The sequence below is a fragment of the Cryptomeria japonica genome, chromosome 2, assembly GCF_030272615.1.
Source record: "Cryptomeria japonica chromosome 2, Sugi_1.0, whole genome shotgun sequence".
Classification (NCBI taxonomy): Eukaryota; Viridiplantae; Streptophyta; class Pinopsida; order Cupressales; family Cupressaceae; genus Cryptomeria; species Cryptomeria japonica.
Window position 1 is genome coordinate 286,358,769 of NC_081406.1, and position 22,076 is coordinate 286,380,844.

Below are 22,076 nucleotides of genomic sequence, written 5' to 3' on the forward strand. Positions count from 1 at the left end.
CTCTCTCCCTCTCCCCTCTCCTCTCCCTCTCTCTTCCTCTCCCCTCCCCTCTCCCTCTCTTTCCCTCTCCCCTCTCCTCTCCCTCTCTCTCCCTCTCCCACCCCCCCTCTCTCTCTCTCTCTCTCTCCCCTCTCCTCTCCCTCTCTCTCTCTCTCTCCCTCTCTCTCCATCTCTCTCTCTTTCTCTCTCTCTCTCTCTCTCTCTCTCTCTCTCTCTCTCTCTCTCTCCCTTCCCTCCCCCCTCTTCTCTCCCTCTCTCCCTCCCTCTACCTCTCCCTTCCCTCCATGTTCTCTCCCCTCTCTCCCTCTTTCTCCCCCTCCTCCATACCCCTTCCATAACTTTTTTAAGGCTTATTAGCACATGCGCGGTAGTTTTTACTCATAAGCCGAGAATATCATTGGGCTTGCAACATTTTATGGCCTAGCAGCACATACGTAGTTTATAGACATAGTTTTAGTTGCCCAAGAGCCTCAACGGCCTCAAAAGAAGTTTTTGAGGTCGTTGAAGGCCCCACTGGAACTATGTCTGCACTTCTATCACTGTTGTCTACATAAAAGTAAGTGAATTTTTTGTTTTTGCATGATTTCAAATGATTGAATTGTTGTTTTTATTAGGTTTTTGTTTGTGCATGGTTTCAAATGATTAAATTGTGATTTTTTAGTAGTTTGATTCCAAAAAATAGTGATAAGATGCATACTTATGGTTATTTATTTTTGAACTTTTCTTTACATATATATGTAATATGATTCTATTTAGGTCAACCGATCTCAACCATGGGAAAGAACAAGCAAGGAACAATGGAACAATGAGAGGCTCAAAAGGAAAGACAAAGGCAGTGTATGAAGAAATTGTGTGACATAAGAACAATGGGAGAAGAAGGTATGTCAACCTCAACATCTCAATTTGATTTACCAAATGAATATAATGCACCTAATGCAGTTGAAGAAGAAACATTTGATAATTTACCATTTGAACCTAATGCAATTGAAGAAGAAACATTTGATAATTTACTGTTTGAACCTAATGCAATTGAAGAAGATACCATTGAATAATCAATTAAATGATGAACATATTACACCTTCTCTACTTGATGAATTGAATGTACATAATGCACCAATGTTAACACCACCTAGAATCATTCATAGGGAACCAAAGTATCTAATTGACATTGATGAGAATATATTGAAGTCAATGCCCAATAAAATGAATGAACTAACTTGTAGGAGAATGGTTAAAAGAATATGGCAAAACTATTTTAAAAACTTAAATCAAACCGCAAGATGTCAATTAATTGTTCAAATGATTAAAAATTTGAATTTTAGAGAGACAATGAAAATTCTAGGCCTAAGATCATGTGAAAGTAAAAGTGACAGAACTATTGTTAGAAATCTATTTGATGAATATCAATCTATTGGTTCAAAATCACGTAGTAAAGATTCTAATGCTACTCAATGTGTCATTACATCAACCATAATGAGCAAGAAAAGAAAAAAAAGATCGTTTGATAAGAAAAACAAGTAAGTAATTGAACGCTAGTAGAACAACATTAAGTAAAGCATTAAAGAGGTGAGAACAAATAGAGGAACCTAACAATAATTCTCTTTGGGCATTCTTGGGTAGACTACCATGCAAAGACAAGGTTGTTGTAGATGCACTAAAAACATTAATTGAAAATTTTTGGCATAACAACACAAGAGTATCACCCAACCAAAGAGATGTTGTTAGAAGGTGAATTGGGTCTAAAAATAATGAGCCACATGTGAAACACTATTTGGATATGACTCAAACTAAATTTAATGAAAGATTCCTTCAAAAGTTTCCTCAAATAAAAATTTCTCAAAGATTTTTTGAAATGGCAAAAACCTTTTTATATTAAGATTAATCATGTATGCACCATGTGTTGTTGTAGGATGCATATTGAATTTTCCATGAATTATGATATTTTTTATCATATTTGTTCTACTTTGCACACTAACGATGTTTTGCAAGAATGTAATATACAAGCACCTCCTAAGTCAGCAAGAGAATTTATTTCAAGTGTGTTATATAATAGACATGATGGTTGCATTTATTATAAGATGCCTTGTTTGGAAGGTTCTTGTGCTATATGTGGTGGTTTGTAACATTTACCAAGATGCATACATTTGGAGAGCACACATGAAATTGGTACGAAACTAGTTTCTTTTGGAAAATACAAGATAGTCACATATGGAGTTAAAGATGGAAAAGATTTGAAGAGATGTGAGCTAGTGAAAAATGATATATGTGTACCTCAATTTATGAAAAAGTTTCAAGAGAAACTAGTTTATGAGTACATAATACATACACATAGAGCTCGATGGTTAGATGAGAAATTCAAGTTGTCTAAGGACACATTTCCTCTTGGCACCATTGTCTCTATCATTGATTTCACTGAAAATTATACTCTACAACCTCAAAATGAAGTGCAATCCATGTATTATCACTCTACACAAGTTTCTATTTTTGTACACATAGCATTCATGCATGTAGATGATAGCACAAAGGAGGATAGAAAGGTTGTAAGAGACTATCACTTCTACATAAGTGATGATCGTACTCATTCATCAGATTTTGTACAAGGATGTTTTAAAGTTTTCTATGATAGTTTAAGGGAAGGGAACATATGATACAACCGACACTTAATATGGTCAGATAATTGCACCGCACAATTCAAGAATGCAAGGATGTTTTATTGGCTGACAAGGATGCATGTGACAAGCACTGTACAACATTTTTGGAATTTCACTGAGGTTGGACATGGTAAGGGAGAGCACGATGGTGCAGGAGCATGTGTGAAAAGAGCCCTTGCTAGGGAAGAATTGAAGTATGAAGGTGGTGCTGAGTTGGTAGATGCAAAAACAACTATGTGATGGTGTAAGTCTACGATGGGTCCAAGTAATCCAGGTGCGTCATTAGTTCATAGATATTTTTGGTTGATTACTGAATCTAACATTGAAAACTATCTAGATTGTTGTACAGTTGCAGGATTGAGTGATATGCACTCATTTATGAGTTCAAATTCAAGTTCACTGGTAATTTATATGAGACAGATGGTATATTTTTGCTCTTCATGCATGTATTGTTTATGGGAAGAATGTGAATGAGAAGAGTGGGTTGACAAATGGTCTTGTAGACTGTTGGTTCCCATTGATTCATATCAAATTCCCAAAGCACTACAATTGAGCTAGATGGAGACATCAATGGATTTTGACCATGTATCTGACCTAGTGGATTCAGGTGATTTTTTGAGTTAATTTTTTTGCAAGTATTCTTTTTGGTTCATTTTGTTGTACATCATACTTTATTTTTGGTATTAATTAACACTTTATAAAATGCAGGTCATGTGTATGTAGTTATTGTAGAAGAGAACAATGAAGAAGGAACATATTACAATTTGTGTCATTTTGTTGAGCCTAAAAGAAAATTGACAACCACAATCATTGATGGAGAGGGTATTGAGTACCCAATAGGGTCTGTTGTCATGATAGGAACATGGCTTCAGAGATACCCTATCAAGAATTTTGATGTTTGGTTGTTTGAGGACTTTGAAACACACAGACATATTCTTCATTTCTATAACCTTGTTGTTGCAACAAATATTCATTTGATGAAGTATCATGGTAGACCTCATAACAAGATTTTATGGAAAGTTCATGAATCTGACCACGAGGCAATACTTGACACAATACGGGTTAGAGCCGATCCTGAAGGCTCACTTGATTGATTCTATGGTTCAAAGTAGAATGATTTTGAGAATTTTGTATAAATCATTGATGAATTGTTTTATATTCATTTTTTGTATATATAAATGCCAATGAGCTGATTTTTACATGTTTAGGGGCATAATTTTGTATATTTAAGTGGCAATGAGTTGATTTGTACATATGTACATGCCAAATTTTGTATATTAAAATGGCGATGAGCTGAATCACACATAATGTAATGCCAAATTTTGTACAAAAGCCCATGAGATTATTTGTAAGACAATTTTTTGTATAATCAAATAGCCAAGAGCTGATTTGAATAATATGTGACAATGTTTTGTGACTAGTTTGTGTGTCAATGTTTTGTGACTATGTTTTGAGTATATGTGATGTGTCCCTGGTCAATCATGAGCATTATTGATTCTTGTATAATCATGGATAATTATTTGAGTCATTATCGGGTTATAGGGGTGATAGATTGAGACTAGATACAATTTGAGCAAAAATTGTCATTGTTGTCAAAAAAATTGTCAAAAAAGTTGTCGAGCAACTTCTACATTGCATCGGTAGGTATGACTGTAGACATTCTGGTGCTTTGGGATGCATGACAGAGGCATGCCTAGTGTAAACATGCCCACCTAGATGTGCTCGTGATGTCGGTTTGTGCACACAAGGAACATAAACAATTCTAGCCAATCTTGCAACTTTTCCTTGCAAACAACTGATGGTTTTTTGAGTAGGTGAAAAAATGCTACTAATTGAAAATGGCTTTGAGTTGTCAAAAACCAAGATAGGCCATTGTAGAGGAGCTTCACATGACCCCATTAGATCAACAAGATTGACTATATGAGTCATGGATTGGAAGAAACAGTCTATCAAATTTTGACAATTTTATGGACTCGGGGCACTTGAGAGATCTCACTGGTAGGCTATGACTCTTGACATTCTGGTGCTTTGGGATGCATGATAGGGGCATTCCTAGTGTAAACATGCCCACCCAGATGCGCTCGCGACGTCAGTTTGTGCACACGAGGAACATAATCAATTCTAGCCAATCTTGCAACTTTTCCTTGCAAGCAACTGACGATTTTTTTAGCGGGCAAAAAAATGCTACTAATTGAAAATGGCTTCGAGTCATCAAAAAATTGAGATATTTCTTTGTAGAGGAGCCTCACATGACCCCATAGGATCAAACAGATCGACCGTATGTGTCATGGATTGGAAGAAATAGTCTGTCAAATTTTGACAATTTTTTGGACTCAGGGCACTTGAGAGATCTCACCGGTAGGGTATGACTCTCGACGTTCTAGTGCTTTGGGGTGCATGACAGGGGCATGCCTAGCATAAACATGCCCACTTGGACATGCTCACAATGTCGGTTTGTGCACGTGAGGAATAGAATCAATTCTAGCCAATCTTGCAACTTTTCCTTGCAAGCAACTGATAGTTTTTTGAGTAGGCGAGAAAATGCTACTAATTGAAAATGGCTTCAAGTCATCAAAAAATGAGATAGTCCATTGTAGAGGAGCCTCACAAAACCCCACAGGATCAAACAAGTCAATCGTATGAGTCATGGATTGGAAGAAACAGTTCGTCAAATTTTGACAATATTTTGGACTCAGGGCACTTGAGAGATCTCACTGGTAGGGTATGACTCTCGACGTTCTGGTGCTTTGGGATGCATGAAAGGGGCATGCCTAGTGTAAAAATGCCCACCTAGACGCGCTTGTGATGTCAGTTTTTGCACATGAGGAACAAAATCAATTCTAGCCAATCTTGCAACTTTTCCTTGCAAGCAACTGACAGTTTTTTGAGCAGGCGAAAAAATGCTACTAATTGAAAATGGCTTCGAGTTGTCAAAAACTAAGATAGGCCATTGTAGTCAAGCCTCACACAACCCCATGGGATCAAACAAATTGACTGTATGTGTCATGGATTGGAAGAAACAGTCTGTCAAATTTTGACAATTTTTTGGACTCAGGGCACTTAAGAGATCTCACCAGTAGGGTATGACTCTCGTTGTTCTGGTTCTTTGGGATGCATGATAGGGGCATGCCTAGCATAAACATGCCCAACTAGACAAGCTCACAACATCGGTTTGTGCACACGAGGAACAGAATCAATTCTAGCCAATCTTGCAACTTTTCCTTGCAAGAAAATGACGGTTTTTTGAGCAGGCGAAAAAATGCTACTAATTGAAAATGGCTTTGAGTCATCAAAAACTGAGATAGTCCATTGTAGATGAGCCTCACATGACCCCATGGGATCAAACAGATTGACCATATGTGTCGTGGATTGGAAGAAATAGTCTGTCAAATTTTGACAATTTTTTGGACTCAGGGCACTTGAGAGATCTCACCGGTAGGGTATGACTCTTGATGTTTTGGTGCTTTGGGATGCATGACAGGGGCATGCCTAGTGTAAACATGCCCACCCAGACGTGCTCACGATGTCATTTTGTGCACATGAGGAATAAAATTTGACCATTGCGAGCGTGAGGGTGCTTTCACACCAAACACATTGTTGTTTAAATTCATATTGTTGATTTTTGTTGTTTATATTCATATTGTTAATTACATATGAAAATATTCATTTAAATTTATAAAAGGGTAGCCACCAAATATAATGAATACACAATAATGAACTGAATACAAGGAGTTTTGTATGGTTAATTCAACACTTTAGAAATTTTATCAAATCATATTCCACGATTGCAATGCTTTATATCATATATTTTTGTTGTTTATATTCATATTGTTGATTACATATACAAATATTCATTTAAATTTATAAAAGGACAACCACAAAATACAACGAATACAAAATAATGAACTCATTACACATTTATTAGATCGAATATCGATATTTATATATATAAAAAAAAGCATGTCTGCCAAGTCAATACAAGTATTACAAAAATGTGGCATATGCCATTTCCAAATCGATATACAATAAAAATGTAGAATATATCTACATGTATTGGTCATTCTATGACCAAAACTAACACTATATGATCCTAAACTTTTGGTGGATCATCAAAATCAAGCCTCTTCAGCACAGTACGCGGCTTTGTAGATGGCTGCAAAACCACAATTCAAAAGCCAAGTTAGAATTCTTTTGTAGAAAATAGTTCACAATTGACATCATAACTATGCATTTAACTTTAATTCCTTTGCAATTGAAACGTATATTACCTCATCAGTTGATCCAAGAGCTAATGTCTTTGCTCTCCTCTCCTTGTCACTCTTAGGAGTTTTCTTGAAGACATACTTAAATGGATCCACGTTATGGGCGTACCATGAAGGAGTCTATTGTAGATTAAATGTACAATTAATACAATGTACTAACATAAATATATCAAAAACACTTAAAAGATATAATATAGAGAACAATGACGTACCTGTGCCTCAGATGCTTCTCCAATGGACTGAAGATGGCTCACCATCGATGTAGAAACAATCGCTATTACCTATACAAAAAATATAAAAAGATTAAATAAAATTAATATAATGATAAGTATTGAAGGTTGAAAACAATTAATTTTACATATCAAACAAAAGTGTATCGGATCCTGATATGCTTCTCCAGTGCAAGGAGGAGGGTTCACCATTAATGAAATAGGTATGGATATTTGCTGTATGAAATAAATATAAGATTATAATATATCACAAGTTCACATGTACGCGTGCATATAATCATGAAATCAAGAAAATAAAGTAGAGATACATACCTCCACCCTCTCTTGATTTGCAGGCGAATCAGGTGCATTCAACATATCCACAAAGCTCAATGGACGTTGTACATGTAAAATAGACAAAAAACACTAATCAATCTACAAACCCCAACTAATACTTGATTTCAACATTTTCAAACAATTGTACAACTAAAAATGTGTTCAATTACCTTCTTCACATGTTTTGGCATCTTCGAGATATTCTTTTTATTCAAACAAGCCCTAGACGTAGAGGGGGTGCCCTAAAAATAGAAAATTAACATGAGATATTAGTACAGATAATAAATTAAACATAATTTTAAAAATCTAAAATGAAATGACTTGCATATTCCATCAAAACAATACATAAAAAGAGTTGTACAAAATATGATACCGTATAGCCTTGTAGGCCAAAATCGATCGCCAATAGCATGATGTCATCAATCTAGGACATTTCATCCCCTATCAACACCTGCAAACCAGAAATTGGACCAAGCATTAAAGATAGTTAGTATATCTTGTATTTTTTTGAATTCAAAGTGTACTATTCTATTTTAACATGTTACAAAATTTATACCTCAGGCGTCGAAGTTGCAGCTATGGTAACTAGGGGAGGTGTATGGGATACCGCTGCTACATCCTGAAATGCATATTATTTGTCTCAATTTAAATCGATGTATAAATTAAAATTCATTTATGTAATTAGAAAATTAAAGTGACTGATAAATAAAATGTTATGAATTCAAGTCAACACACTTGTGTCTATGGCTCATGGGCAAACACCATGTCCATCAACTCATTTGTCAGCGCGACATCCTCAACCATGTGAGCCTGACATCTACAACCACAAATCACGCATAGATGATATGAGTATCCATCTGCACCAACTGCATCATCTATCCCCGAGCATATCCCTGAGCAACTGACACACATATGCTCGATGGGCTCTCTATCGCCCTCTAATGGCTCATCATCCAATACAATAGGGTGTGCTAATGATGTCCCATGCTGGATGATGGCACCAGTCAATGTTGTGGCTGCCTGAAGAGTTTGTAGCTCCATCGACTATTTCAGCTCTAATGGGACAACCTGATGCACCTTGGGTTTGGGTGCTAGGGGGTAGCGACTCTCCATGGCTAATCGCCTACGGGCTCCAGGTCTATCTTTGGCAGAGCCACCACCTCTACCATGAAACTCACTCATGTCAAAATAATTTGGGCGCACATTGAGGACAAACTCACAATATATTTTTCTCAAAAAATATAATGGCACCTCATAATTATTACAAGGTGAATTGTCAAAGACCATCCACCACCTTTGCCAAAAAAGATTCTTCATCTACACATTGGTACACCAATGTATGGGAAACCTCTATGCATTAGGAGGTAATGACTGACCAGTTTTGGGGTCAACAAAAAGGGCACATATTTGTTGTGTAGAAATATTTTTGTTTTTAACTCCATCGTATGATAGCCCATTGGCATAGAATTGACAACACCTATCCCTAAAGCTTCCCTATTTGGTAATTTTAGTGGAAACAGCTATGGCACCACTAGCTAATGTTTCTAGGCTAGTGGCGAGGGATTGATGATGGTCAAGTTCAAAAGTTCTCAATTTTACAATCAGTCTATTGATTTTGGATGTATTTTGCCCTAACTGATTAATTAATTCTTCCTATGTTTCAGTTGTGCGGTCAAAAGGAGGAATTCGGGGTTGTTCTTGTGTGTTTTCAGGAGGTGCATTTGGTTTTTCTTGTGGGTTTTCAGGAGGTACATTTGGTTCTTCTTGTTCTGGATTAGAAGAATCTAGTTTTTGAAACAAAAAATGAAAAAACTTAATCAAAATTAATGAAATTAAATTCAAATGTAAAACAAATTGCTTAAACTAGAAAGAAAGACAAAAAAAAAAAAAAACTAACCTTGATCCATAGCCTGAGGAAAAATTTCGCACCCCATTCACAGTTTAGCTAAAAAAATGGGAAAAAAAGAAAATAAAAAATGCGCTTTTCGGGTAAATGAGGACCTAGTTATTTTTTAAAACTTTTTTCATTAGGCACCGCGTATGTGGTTTAACTAGGATAATTAGCACGTACACGCTCATTTTCCTATAAGCAGCACGTATGTGCTAATTTTCCTAGGCGTAGCGCATACGCGCTCAATTTCCTAAGCTTAGCGCATATGCGCTACCTTTTCTAGGCTCGAGAAGAACAAACCTAAGAGCGTACGTGGGAATTTGAAATTTTAAAACCACGTACGTTCTGCCTGCTTTTTCCAAGTTTTTTTTGGGTGGTGTCCACTTTTCTGACCACCATCTTTGTGCACACGCCCTACACTATGTGTGTTAAATGAACCTCTGTTGGAAACAAAGGAGGATTATGGTTTGGTTGGAAAACCATTGTTAAATATGTTTGTTATTTTCATTTCTATCATGCCTGCTTAGCTTGGTCCAATTGTAGTGCATGGCCAAACCTCATGGGAGTGGAGGTTATTTTTGGCTCAAGGAAATTTTTTTTATAGGTTTTTGTTTTTGTGTGGTGTTTTCACTTGTGAGGAACGAGACTATAGATGAAAGTACCAACAAAGATTAATAATGTGTGTGTGTATATATCTATATATAAACACATATATATACAAATATAAATATTTTATGTTTTCGTGTGTGCTTGTATATATGTGCAAACATACATATACATTCATATACATATATAAATGTGTGTGTGTGTGTATGTGTGTGTGTATATGTATATGTATATAATCATACATAGATATATATAAAGTTTAAATTCTTGTTGTGTTGTATAGTTAAAAGTGTATATATGTGACATATTTGTATGCTATGTGGTATTTTACAAATAGAATCACTACAATTTTAAATACCACTCTTTTTCTTTATTGCACATAGATACATTTTGATGTTCACATTTTCACCTTGCAGAAATACAAATCTTATATATACACATATAAATACATACATACATACATATATATACATGTAAGTATATATGTATATATGTATATATGTGTATACGTATATATGTATTTTATATATTATTATATATATATATATATATGTATATATGCATATATGCATATTATATATATGTATGTATATATCTATATATATATTATGCATATATGTACATATGTATATTTCATTTGGTGTTGATTGATAGTAAGTGCCTCAATAGGAGTTTTTATATTATCCTAAAGAAGCATTCTTCAATTCTACAAATCGTCTATGTATCTTGCCTAGGGTTATGTACCTTAGTTCTGCAAGCCCGTCAGTTGTTGACCTACACCTTGGTTGTATGACTATATTTTTTTAAACATTGTTGTCCATATTATGAGTTAGATTCTCACTATGGTTTATCCCTATTTGGGTTTTCTACAATATTTTTGAATCTTGTAAAAGAGATAGGCTATAATTTGGTTTTTGTTTACTTATCTCATTGTTTTTCTCTTTTCATAAATTTAACTATATGATAAAATGGAATATTTCTATGATGTGGATTTATTTTTTATTTTGGAACCAATAACAAAGACCTCTTGCAAGCACATAGTAATGCTTTCAATGCCTCTTTTAACACATATGATCACAATCCATATGTCATCCATTTTCCCTCATTTTTTGTTTTACTATGATTTCTAGAGAAGTTGTTAAAACACATCATGACTAGGATGTAAGAAGATGAATACTACAAATAAAAAGAAAAAAATTATAGTGAGGTTTGAATAGTGACTAGAGAGAGTGATGTGTCATCTATTGTAGCATTGCCCCTATTTATCTACTAATATTCAATTGCACAAAGAAATGACAACATGGGTGATGGTAATGGTGATAAATATAGGTGTACTAATGTAGGAGGAGATATAAAAGGGTCTAAGAAAGATGGAAGTACTAGTAGACCATTAGCATGAAATATGTTGACCTAGGTTCCTTGTTTTCTCTAGAATCCCATGTATAAACTAGAAAGAAAAGGCTTCCACCAATGGCAGTGTGACTTGGACATATAAAATAAAAGGCTTCTTTCACATGAAGGCTTATGATTGTGTTAGTTGCCTAGTGTTTTAAAATAAGTTCTTGTCAAGTTTGGATGTTTTTTAAGAAATTGTGTACATGGACTATTTCATGTGTTTTAGAAGCCAATTTTTATGTTTTCATAAATATTATTCCTCATGGCCTTTTGTTAGCATCTCAAAGAGTTTGACGGGTAGATCCATTATCCCTTTACCTATTTATAATTTTAGTTGGGGCTCTTAGAGAAACCATTGTAGCTCATCACCAAAACAATATTTGAAAATATCTAAAATTGCCACAAACAAATATTTGTGTCACTCATATCCTATTTTCACATGATATAGATTTATTCTATAAAGCGTATATGATGCAAAACAAGTCCATTAAACATGTTTTAGATAAATACTTGATGAGATATCAATTCAAAAGAGTAATTCTTCAAAATACAAGGTATTCTTTTTTAATCGCTCCCCTTCCATGGTAAGAAATTTTATAAATTTCCTTGGTTTTAAACCTGATGTTCTTCCTTGAAAATACTTGGTAATTCCTTTATTTGTGAGTAGAAACAAGTCTATTCAGTTCAATTATTTCTTCAACAAATCATAATAGGATAGCTTCATTGAAAAACACTTAGCTTTTTCTAGTAGGTAGACTCCTAATGAAGACTATTCTAGCTACCATTCCAAATTATATTATGTCAACGTAGCCTATTTCAAAAGGATTTTTGTCAAATCTTGAATCTAAGATCAATTTTTCTCTATGGAATGGTAACAAAGACTAATAGGATAAGATACACTTGTTAGCCTGGGAAAAAGTTTGTTCAACAGTAAATAGTTGGTAGGTAGGTTACCATGATTTATACAAAAAGAGTGTGACATTGGGAGAAAAGTTGGTCTAGAAATTGTAGTCTAATAATAATTATTATAAATAGGACTCCATTTTAGTGCAAAAGTATCTTGAATCTAAAGACTTGAAGAGAGTCTTCAAGGTTCTTGACCCTCCAAAAGGGTCATAGATATGGAAATATATGATTAAATGTAGGAAATTCTTTTTGTCCTATTGGTTATAGATAATTCATGATGGAAATAAAAATCTATTTTAGGAAGACTCTTGGAATGGTCTTCTGCTATTAAGTGTTGACCATTTAGTGAAATTGATGATGTGTTACATTGGTATTTTGTCATTGATGCCAACACTAGCTGTTTGGATGCTTTACCGACACCCTTCTAGTCCTGGTATGTTGAGTGGTTTCTGGTTAACTTGGATTTGGCATTATCTGATAGACTCCAATATAATGTGGTGATGGAATTGGTTTTTTCATGATACTTATACTCATATTTGATCAGTTGGTTTTGGTCTAGAGATTGGATACTATCCTGCTTGGTTAGAAGATTGTTTTTTGGTTCGAGCGAGGGTTTCATAGGATGAGATTTTGATGGATATCTTTGATGAATTGCATAAGTGGTGTTGGTGTAGCTTTTGATGGAGTTTCAGGATGCTATTGATGCTCTTGTTCGAGACTTGGTGATGGGAGATCATTGCTGAAGTGTGTGAACCTATAATTGGTCTTGGTTGATCTAGGTTATGGACCGACATTAATGTAACATGTGGATAGGACCTACTAATGTATTTTTGGGATATCTTATGTGTTGATATTATTTATTTGGTCTTAGGCCGACATGGTTTTAATTATGTAATCGGTTTATTATTTGGTGGCCGACTTGATTGTTTATGATCGATGGTTTGTATATATAGATGTAAGATCTCATTGTAAATCATATATATGGGAATGGGATATGGATATGTAATGTGTGAATAATGTAATATCATTTAGGAAGAGGAGTTGGTCGATCATTGGAGATCAAATGGGGTTAATGTAAGAGGATTTAGTCCTCTGGTATTGATCTTAACCAAAACTGTATTGAGGCATAGGAGATACTATCGTTTGAAGTTCAACACTTCTCTGGATTGTAGTCTAGATTTATATGTAGTCTTTGAAACTCCTTTTGTGATGAGCAGTGTGCTCTAGGTTGTTGGCCTTCCTGCAAGTGCAGGCCCCTCAATTGTAACTCACATACTTACTGCAGAAGTATTATCTGACTATGGGTAGGATTACCACCATGGTTTTTCCCTTTACTAGGCTTTCCACATACAAATATCGGTGTTGTGTGGATGGATTTTATTCTATGATTATTGTTTATGCTTAATTTATTTACCTACTATTCTAGTATTAATGTTTTGGGTTCCGATATTAAAGTTTAAATTGCTAATGGATCCTATAGTCTGTGACAACTAATTCACCCCCCCTCTTAGTTGTCTTCTGGTTATCTGAACTATCTAACATTAAGTAGATTGAAAAACATATAAGATATTGTTGGTATTTCAATAAGTTTGTTGGTATAAGGATATTGAGAAGGTTGTTGGAGATTATTGATATAACTGATAAAGGACAATTACTATCTTAATAATATTATTTTGTCATTGATGTCAAGAAATTGATTTTTTGATTCAGTATGATGTTGCCATATCTTAAGAAGTATGTTTTGATGAGTATAAAGATATCGGTAAGTGACACAAAATGAATGTGAAAATGAAGGGGAATAATAAGTTATTCAATGGGCAACTATTACCGAGTTAGAAAATGATGAGATTTTGTTGTTTTGATTGTTTTGATATCCTATATATGTGTACTCATTGATTGAATAAGAATAAGAAAAGATTCCATTCAGTAGATGAATATAGGTTTAATATTGTTCTATGTTACCGAGCTATGAAGCTAGTTAGTAAACCCCAAGGTTATTGATATCATTTAAAGAAGGTAGAATGTCTACCGAGTGAAGTTCAGTATTAACCAAGTAACAACTGAGCAGTAATAGAACGCATTGGATGAATAAAAGAATTATTAAATGAAGGATGCCAATGAGCTAGAAATGGATAGATGATTGCTATGTCATGCAAAAAGTTTGTTGAGGATCTACGACAATGAAAATACAAGAGTTAGATCTATAGTGCAGATTAAATAGTCATAACCTAGCACAAGTATCAAGGAAGGAATACAAGTTCCAAGGCAAGATAAAACATTTTTTAGATCAAAGGATTCAATGAACCTAGTCAAGTTTTATGATTTGATGGCTAAGATTAATCATGGGAAATGTGGTCAAGGAGATTAAGTGGTTAGGAATTGTTTATAAATAAGGAATTGTTGATAAACAATGTATGCAAGCAAATAGAAGAATAGTGATGTTGTTGTAGTGATCATCGAGCATAGAAGATTGAAGATGTGATTGAAAAATAGATTGAGAAGCCCAACAAGGAGGAAGATAAGTCTTATGACAAGATTATTTTGAGCACATAGAGTTTTCTTTAGCATTTCAAATGTGAAGTTGTAGATATATTTTATTACTATTATTTTATTTTGTAAGTGACAGAAAATCTCTTAAGTGAGTGGACCTAACAGTCTTATTTGTAAATCCTCTAGCAAGGTAACATTCTAGTTGAGTGTTTGAAATCCTTTGGCAAGGTCATTCCTAACAAAGTGCAAGATTCTAATAGATTTAAGGGAAATCCCTTAACCGGGTCACATCTAGCAATGTGTTTATGTAATCTATAACAGGATTGGCTTTTAATCGAGCATACTCTAGAAGGGTATATTTCTTAGTGGGTTCGAAATCCCACAGTGGTTTTTCCCCTATTTGGGTTTCCACATTAAATCTAGTGTTAAATGTGTTGTGATGTTTTAAGGTTATTATTTTATGAGTTTGAATGATTTACAATCTACGTTGCATATTAAAGTAAAGGCTACTGAGGTTGAATCTGTTGAATATATTGAATTGTGAGTTTATATGATTCACCCCCCCCCCCTCTCATCTTACTAATAGATATGAAATGTTCTGATAGTGGGGTGGCAAAGTGTGTTATTATTTTGACTTTCAAAGATAGATAGACCATGGATTCAAAGGGATACACCATAGATTTTTAAAGATAGACACACCATGGATTCAAATGTTCATATTTATGTCAAAATACTTTCAAAGATAGATGCATCATGGATTCAAAGGGATACACTACAAAAGGAATTAAGAAAAAGTCATATTCATTTTTGAGACTCTTGACTATTGAATATGGATGCCTTGTTAGTCGAGACAATAGTCTATGAGATATGGTTATAAAATTCACACACTGTAGGATAAAGGTAGGGGCCTTTCCTTTCTCAGCCCTTAAACTAAAAATATTAACAAGTGATTGGTTAGCCTCTAAATGAATATATCTCGTCTTTAATTATATTTTGTGTGACAAGGATGCAGAGGCAAAATATCTTCTGCTATTGTCTTGTAATTTTGCATATGAGTTTTTCTCATGGACTTCACAAAAACAAAATTGGTCTTCTCCCATTTAGTCATCATTACTTTTTTTTTTCGAATCTTGCCCTAGATTGTTCAAAGAAGTTTTCTTTATACTTCTATGGGAATTTTCTACCTTGATTTTCATATAGAATATTTGGTGGGAGAGAAGTAAAAGAATATTTTGAAAGGAATAAAGAAAGGTTGAGGAAGTCATATACAACATAGAAATTTCAATTTTTGAAGTAGAAAGAGCTTATACTATTAACGATAAAATATTAGACTCTTTATTTACATCCCAGGATGATTATATTCTTAATATTTGTAAGAGTATAAAGCTTCCTTTTAGTAGGAGTCTCATTATTAATGAGAGAATCAAGTTGAAAAGATATCAAATCAAAGCCTCTGAATGTTGGGTTCACCAAGTTTAATGGAGCCACTAAAGGTAGCCCAAGGGTATGAGAGGTGGGATTTGTACTTTGAAATCATGATTGAATTTAAGAATATCTTCAATGAAGGTGATTTGAGGAACATCATTTCTATGAGACACCTTATGTTCTTATTATAGGTCGTATGGTGTCCTAAGGAGTCATATGGTGTCCTAAGGGTTGATTTGTACTTTGAAATCATGATTGAATTTAAGAATATCTTCAATGAAGGTGATTCGAGGAACATCATTTCTATGAGACACCTTATGTTCTTATTATAGGTCGTATGGTGTCCTAAGGGGTCATATGGTGTCCTAAGGGTTTATAGGATATGTAAGGACCACTTAGGACACCATACGACCCATAATGACACCATATGATGTCCTAAGGGGTCATGTAGTGCCCTAAGGGGTCATATGGTGTCCTATGACCCCTTAGGACACAATATGATCCCTAACGACACGTAAGGGGTTATATGGTGTCCTAACGGGTCATAGGATACTATATGACCCATTAGGAAACCATATGACCCCTTGGGACATCATATGATGCATAATGACACTATATGGTGTTCTAAGGGGTCACATGGTGTTAGAAGCAGTCATAAGACATAATATGTGTAGCGTCCTAAAATTGCGACACTTGCAATTTCGACTGCATTTGGGTCTTCACGATGGCGGCGCAACGTTGAACCTGAATGGAGACCCTGAAACCTATTTATAACACCAAAAACTACATTTTTCTGCACCCTGGCCTGATCCCTCCTTGCACCCTGCTGTCCCAGGAGGTGGGACCATGGCGCCTAGCGCCCTGGTCCCTGACCCTATTTTGGGCCCAGCCTCTTTTGGCCATCGGGTATTTAAGTTTGCAATTCGGGAAATAATGTTTCCTGGTAGGCCTAAGGTCGGGAAAATTAGTCTATCAACCCTAATTGACAAGTATATAAACTACATTTCCTCTTCCAAAAAAGGGGAGGAAAACATATGTGAGCAAGACGCGGAAGAAATATTCAAACATTCAAGCATTCAAGCATTCCTTCAAGAAATTGAGCATTCTAAGTCTCCATTCAAGGCTAAGTGTTGCATTCAAGACAAGGATTCAACCATTGAAGAGGAGATCACATACAACATACAACATACTACATACATTACACCTTCGCATGTAAGAATACAAACATTCTTAGAACAAGGTATCAGTACTTGTTTACATTACAAACATTTACATTTACAGCATTCTCATTTCTTGGTTAATTCCAAAACCGGGGTTTGACCTAAAGGAAAACCCCTCATCCCTAACCCCCCAATCATCCTCTCTTTTCTGTGTGTAGGTTGCAGGTACGCGGCTATAATTGAAGATCTGGAATCCTTGTGCAGAGACGAATAGATCCCCCTTCGTTTTGCGGATTTTTCGGAGGACCGTGTGCACGCCGGGTGCCATCGTCCTATCAACTTTTGCTCAAATTTGCAAAACAGCACCATCTTGACATTTTACTACTAATTCCAGGTCCGCAACTTCATCCCATATCCCTATCTCTGTTTATAAGTGAATCTTTCTTGCTTCTACATGCATTCCTAGTTCAATCTTTCTATCTACATTCTTTACAAAAGAGGGTATCCTTGATGTCTTAACCCTTGAAACTCATTTAGAATCCAATCTTGCATTGCATGGGATTGGATCTTATGGGTTTCAACCCCTCTTTTGAATGTAAAGTCTCTCCTAAGTGAAAACCATCAACCCTAGTGACTCTCCCTTCTCTCTCCTTGGAGTTGGGGAGGGGAGAACAACTAGGGTTCGATTTTTCCGCTTTACATTTTGGTGAACCTGACGTGAACATCCTCATTCTGATTATTCATGGTTAGATCTAAAAATTTTGTTTCCTTAATTACATTTCCATGTTTGATCTTTTGCAAATTTTAGAGGCTAACTGCATAAAAACCCTAAAATTTTCTTTTTAGTAATTAAACTTGTGAAATGTTTAATTGTTGATGCTTGTTTCAGATCTACCCTTCTATCGCAAATTGTCAATTCATATTTGTGCTTTAATTCTAAAAATTAAGTGGTTAAATGTCAAAACCCTAATTTTTAAGACCTTCTTGATTCAACCTTTGACTGATAATTTCACTAATCAAAACACCTCCAAATCGGCTGTAACTTTGGATTCCACAATAAAATCACAATATCTTTCATCCCTGAAAATTTGGAAAAAAGTTGCGAGGACCATGTGCACCCCGAGCGCCATCGTCCCCGACATTTTTTCTGAAATTTCGGGAGCTAGATCTTACTGTATTTTTCTGCTAAAATCCAGAATTTTGGCTGATCTTATCAATTTTAACACTTTCAAAATTAAAGTCAAAGTTGGTCTAGCGATTGCTTGGATTGAGGCTTCTAATCATTCAAAAATTGTTGAAATTGAAATTTGTATCAAAATTGTGTTTCTTACAGTCCTAAATCTGAAAAGTGTGTTAGCATTCATTCAAAATTTCAGTGCTTTATTCAAATTTTTTGCAGTTGTGACTTTTGAAATTAAGTGTTTAATTGCAACAACCTTGATTTCCACTTTCAAATTCGAATTTTTGTCAACTTTTAAATTTCAAAACTTGCATTGCTTTCAGTATTCCTTCTAAAATCATAAAATTCAAAATTTCAGTTTCCCCCTCTTTTTCAAAATTCAAATTTTACATTTTTCAACAATCTTGGTAGGGTTCAATTTCTAGATTGCAACTTTAATTTGGCCTATCTACAGATCGTAAAATCACTCAATTTTTTTAGATTAGCTTTAAAATCATCATAACTTTCATCCCTGAAAATTTCAAAAAAAGTTGTGAGGACCGTGTGCACTCCGTTCACCACGGTCCCGGACATTTTTTCTGAAATTTCGGGAGATTGTCCTGATTGCATTTAACAGCTTAAATCTAGGAGATTGGCTGATTTTATTGAAATTTGCTACCTCTAAAATTCAAAATCTTCTCTCTTTCTTTAGTGCATGAGTTTTACAACAATAAGTCCTACTTACACTATTCCCGTTAGACGAAGCCTTAGAATTAAGTCTTTCCAAGGTGTAATTACCGAGGAGATGGAACTTAATTTGAATGGCCTTTTTAACGAGGACATGGGTAATTCCTCTAATCCTCTTAATGATGAAGAAGCTCTCCATGAGGTTTCTGTAGAACAACTTTCAAAATCGGATAACCAATTTGATGATTTTCAACAATGGATGTCTCAAGAATACCCTGATAGTCAAGCTCTTTCATTAATTGAGGGTCTAAAACGTATGGTTCAAAGTGATAAGAATGGAATTGATATTTTGTGTGGTATTGCACAAATTGTGGATTCGAATGTGATGCCTATGAAAAGTTGTGCCGAAACCTTAGTTTATACACAACCTCCTACTCAAGTTAATCATTCTATTCCTTTGACAACTCCTATTGCTAGTATACCTACTTTTACATCAAACATAATGACTACTTCAATACAAGACATTCCTCCTATGATCACAAGTCATGGGGGAAATCCTTCTTCTTCAATCAACCCTCTTCCTTCATTCAATCCAACTTCTTCATTCATTCCTTCAATGAGTGTCCCTATTATATCTCCACAAATAAACATGATGCAAGGGGGCAATTCATGTAACCCTTCCATTCCTCCTTGTAGTGTTCCTCCTTTCCAATCATCTCCTATGACTAACTATCATAGTGTCCCACCACCCTACTCTCTACCTTCTTTCAATAACATAGCACATCCATCACAATCTAACACGTCTAATATGAACTCTTCGACTGAAGCGACCATTAACAATCTTGCACAAACTGTCTCTTCTTTACAGCAACAAATTGCCTCTATGAATCAATCTAAGTTTAGTGTGCTCACATTTGATGTTGCGAGCCCACTTTCTCTTGAAATTGTTCAAGCTATCCCCCCTAAACATGTTGAAATTCCGCATTTGGAGCTTTATAATGGTAAGGCTGATCCTCTAACACATGTTAAGACCTTTCAAACAATATGTACCAATTTTGCTTATGACAAAAGGTTGCTTGCAAAACTGTTTACTAGAACATTAAGAGATAAAGCCTTACAATGGTATTGCTCATTGCCTTCTTATTCTATTACTTCTTTTGAACAACTTGCAAATGCTTTCATTCAACAATTTCAAAACAATATAAGTCCTAAAGTTACTTTGATTGATTTAATGCATTGTAAACAAGGTGTTAAAGAAAAAGTGACTGATTTCATTGGTAGATATAAGCATTTGTATGCTCAAATTTCTTTTCTAGTACCTGACAATGATATTCAAAGAATCTTTATTTCTAATTTACAAAAAGATATTAGAGAAAAACTTCTGTTTTCTGAGTTTACTTCTTTCCAACAGTTGTGTGCAACTCTTCACAATTATCAATTGACTGTGAGTCAAATGGAACAAGCAAATCCTATGGCTCCGAGTGATAAGGGTGATAGTAGTCAACAACCATTTGGGAAGTTTAAACCGAATAGAGAGTCCATTAAATTCAATGAAAACATCATCAACAACAATGTGAATGCAGCATCAGGTGTGCCTCCTATTTCTAAGTTTTTCAAGAAAGAAAGAAAGTTTACTCTTTTGAATGAATCATTGCATAGTATTATGAATAAGTTATTGGAACAAAATGTGCTTACTCTTCCTCCTATAAGGCAAATAGACCCTACAAAGATTAACTCACCCTATTTTGATAACAAATCTTTTTGTCAATTTCATCGTCAACCTGGGCATGATACTGAAAAATGTTTTGCTTTAAAGGGTAAAATTCAAGATTTGATTGATAATAATACTATTTCTATTTCTGGAGTGAATGATAAAGGCAACACATCTGTAGCTCCTCCTAACCAAAATCTTCAGATTTTTACTGATCCATTACCTTCTCATACCTCTAATGCGATTGATACTAATGATTCCTCTGTCTCACCTAATGATCTTGTGTCCATGACTCCGAATGTGATTAACTTTGTAGAGCAGCAGAAAATCCCTAAAGAACCGTCCATCACCTTTGATTCTAGTGAAACTATCAGGGCACTTGATGGTCCTTTATATATAGTTGCAAAAGTCAAGAATACACCTTGTCGTGGAGTGCTTATTGATCCTTCTTGTATGGTTAATATCATTACTGAAGAATTTCTTTTTCCTTTGCAATTGAATCAAGTGATCTATGATGAAACAAATGTGGTTGTGAAATTATTTGATGCATTTTCTTCTGCTGCAATTGGTTCTATTACATTACCTATTGAGGTCCATAACAAATCCCTTGATGTGGACTTTGCTATTATTCCATCGTCCAAACAATTTCGTGTGAAGCTAGGCTATCCTTGGCTGTCTTCCATGAAATCTATTGCTTCTCCTATTCACAAGTGTTTGAAATTTCCCCATAATGGTGAAGTTGTTACTGTCAATCATAGTCTCTTTAAACCAGCTGAAAGAACTTCTAGCATTCCTATTGATTACTTTTGGCCTAAACAATTCCAATCTCTTCCACCACGGAGTGATCATCTTTTCAAATCTTATCAAAATTGGAAGAAAGATTTGATCCTATCTCTAAGTGAACCTAGAACACCCAAACTTGACATTCCTATCGTTCTTGAGAAGGAAGTTCTTCCTTTGAAAGATAAAACTAATGTCTTTCCTCAAGAAGATTCCCAACCCATCCCTATGGATGTGACTATGCCTATGATTAATAAACTTCCTAAAAATAGACCTATCCCTCCTCATCATGATGGACCTGGTCTCCTTCCTAAACCAAATATTCCTCCCTTATATGGAGCAGTTCCTCCTCCTTCCTCTTATGGAGAGAAGAGACCTTCCTCTTCTCCTATTGTTCAACCTAAGAGA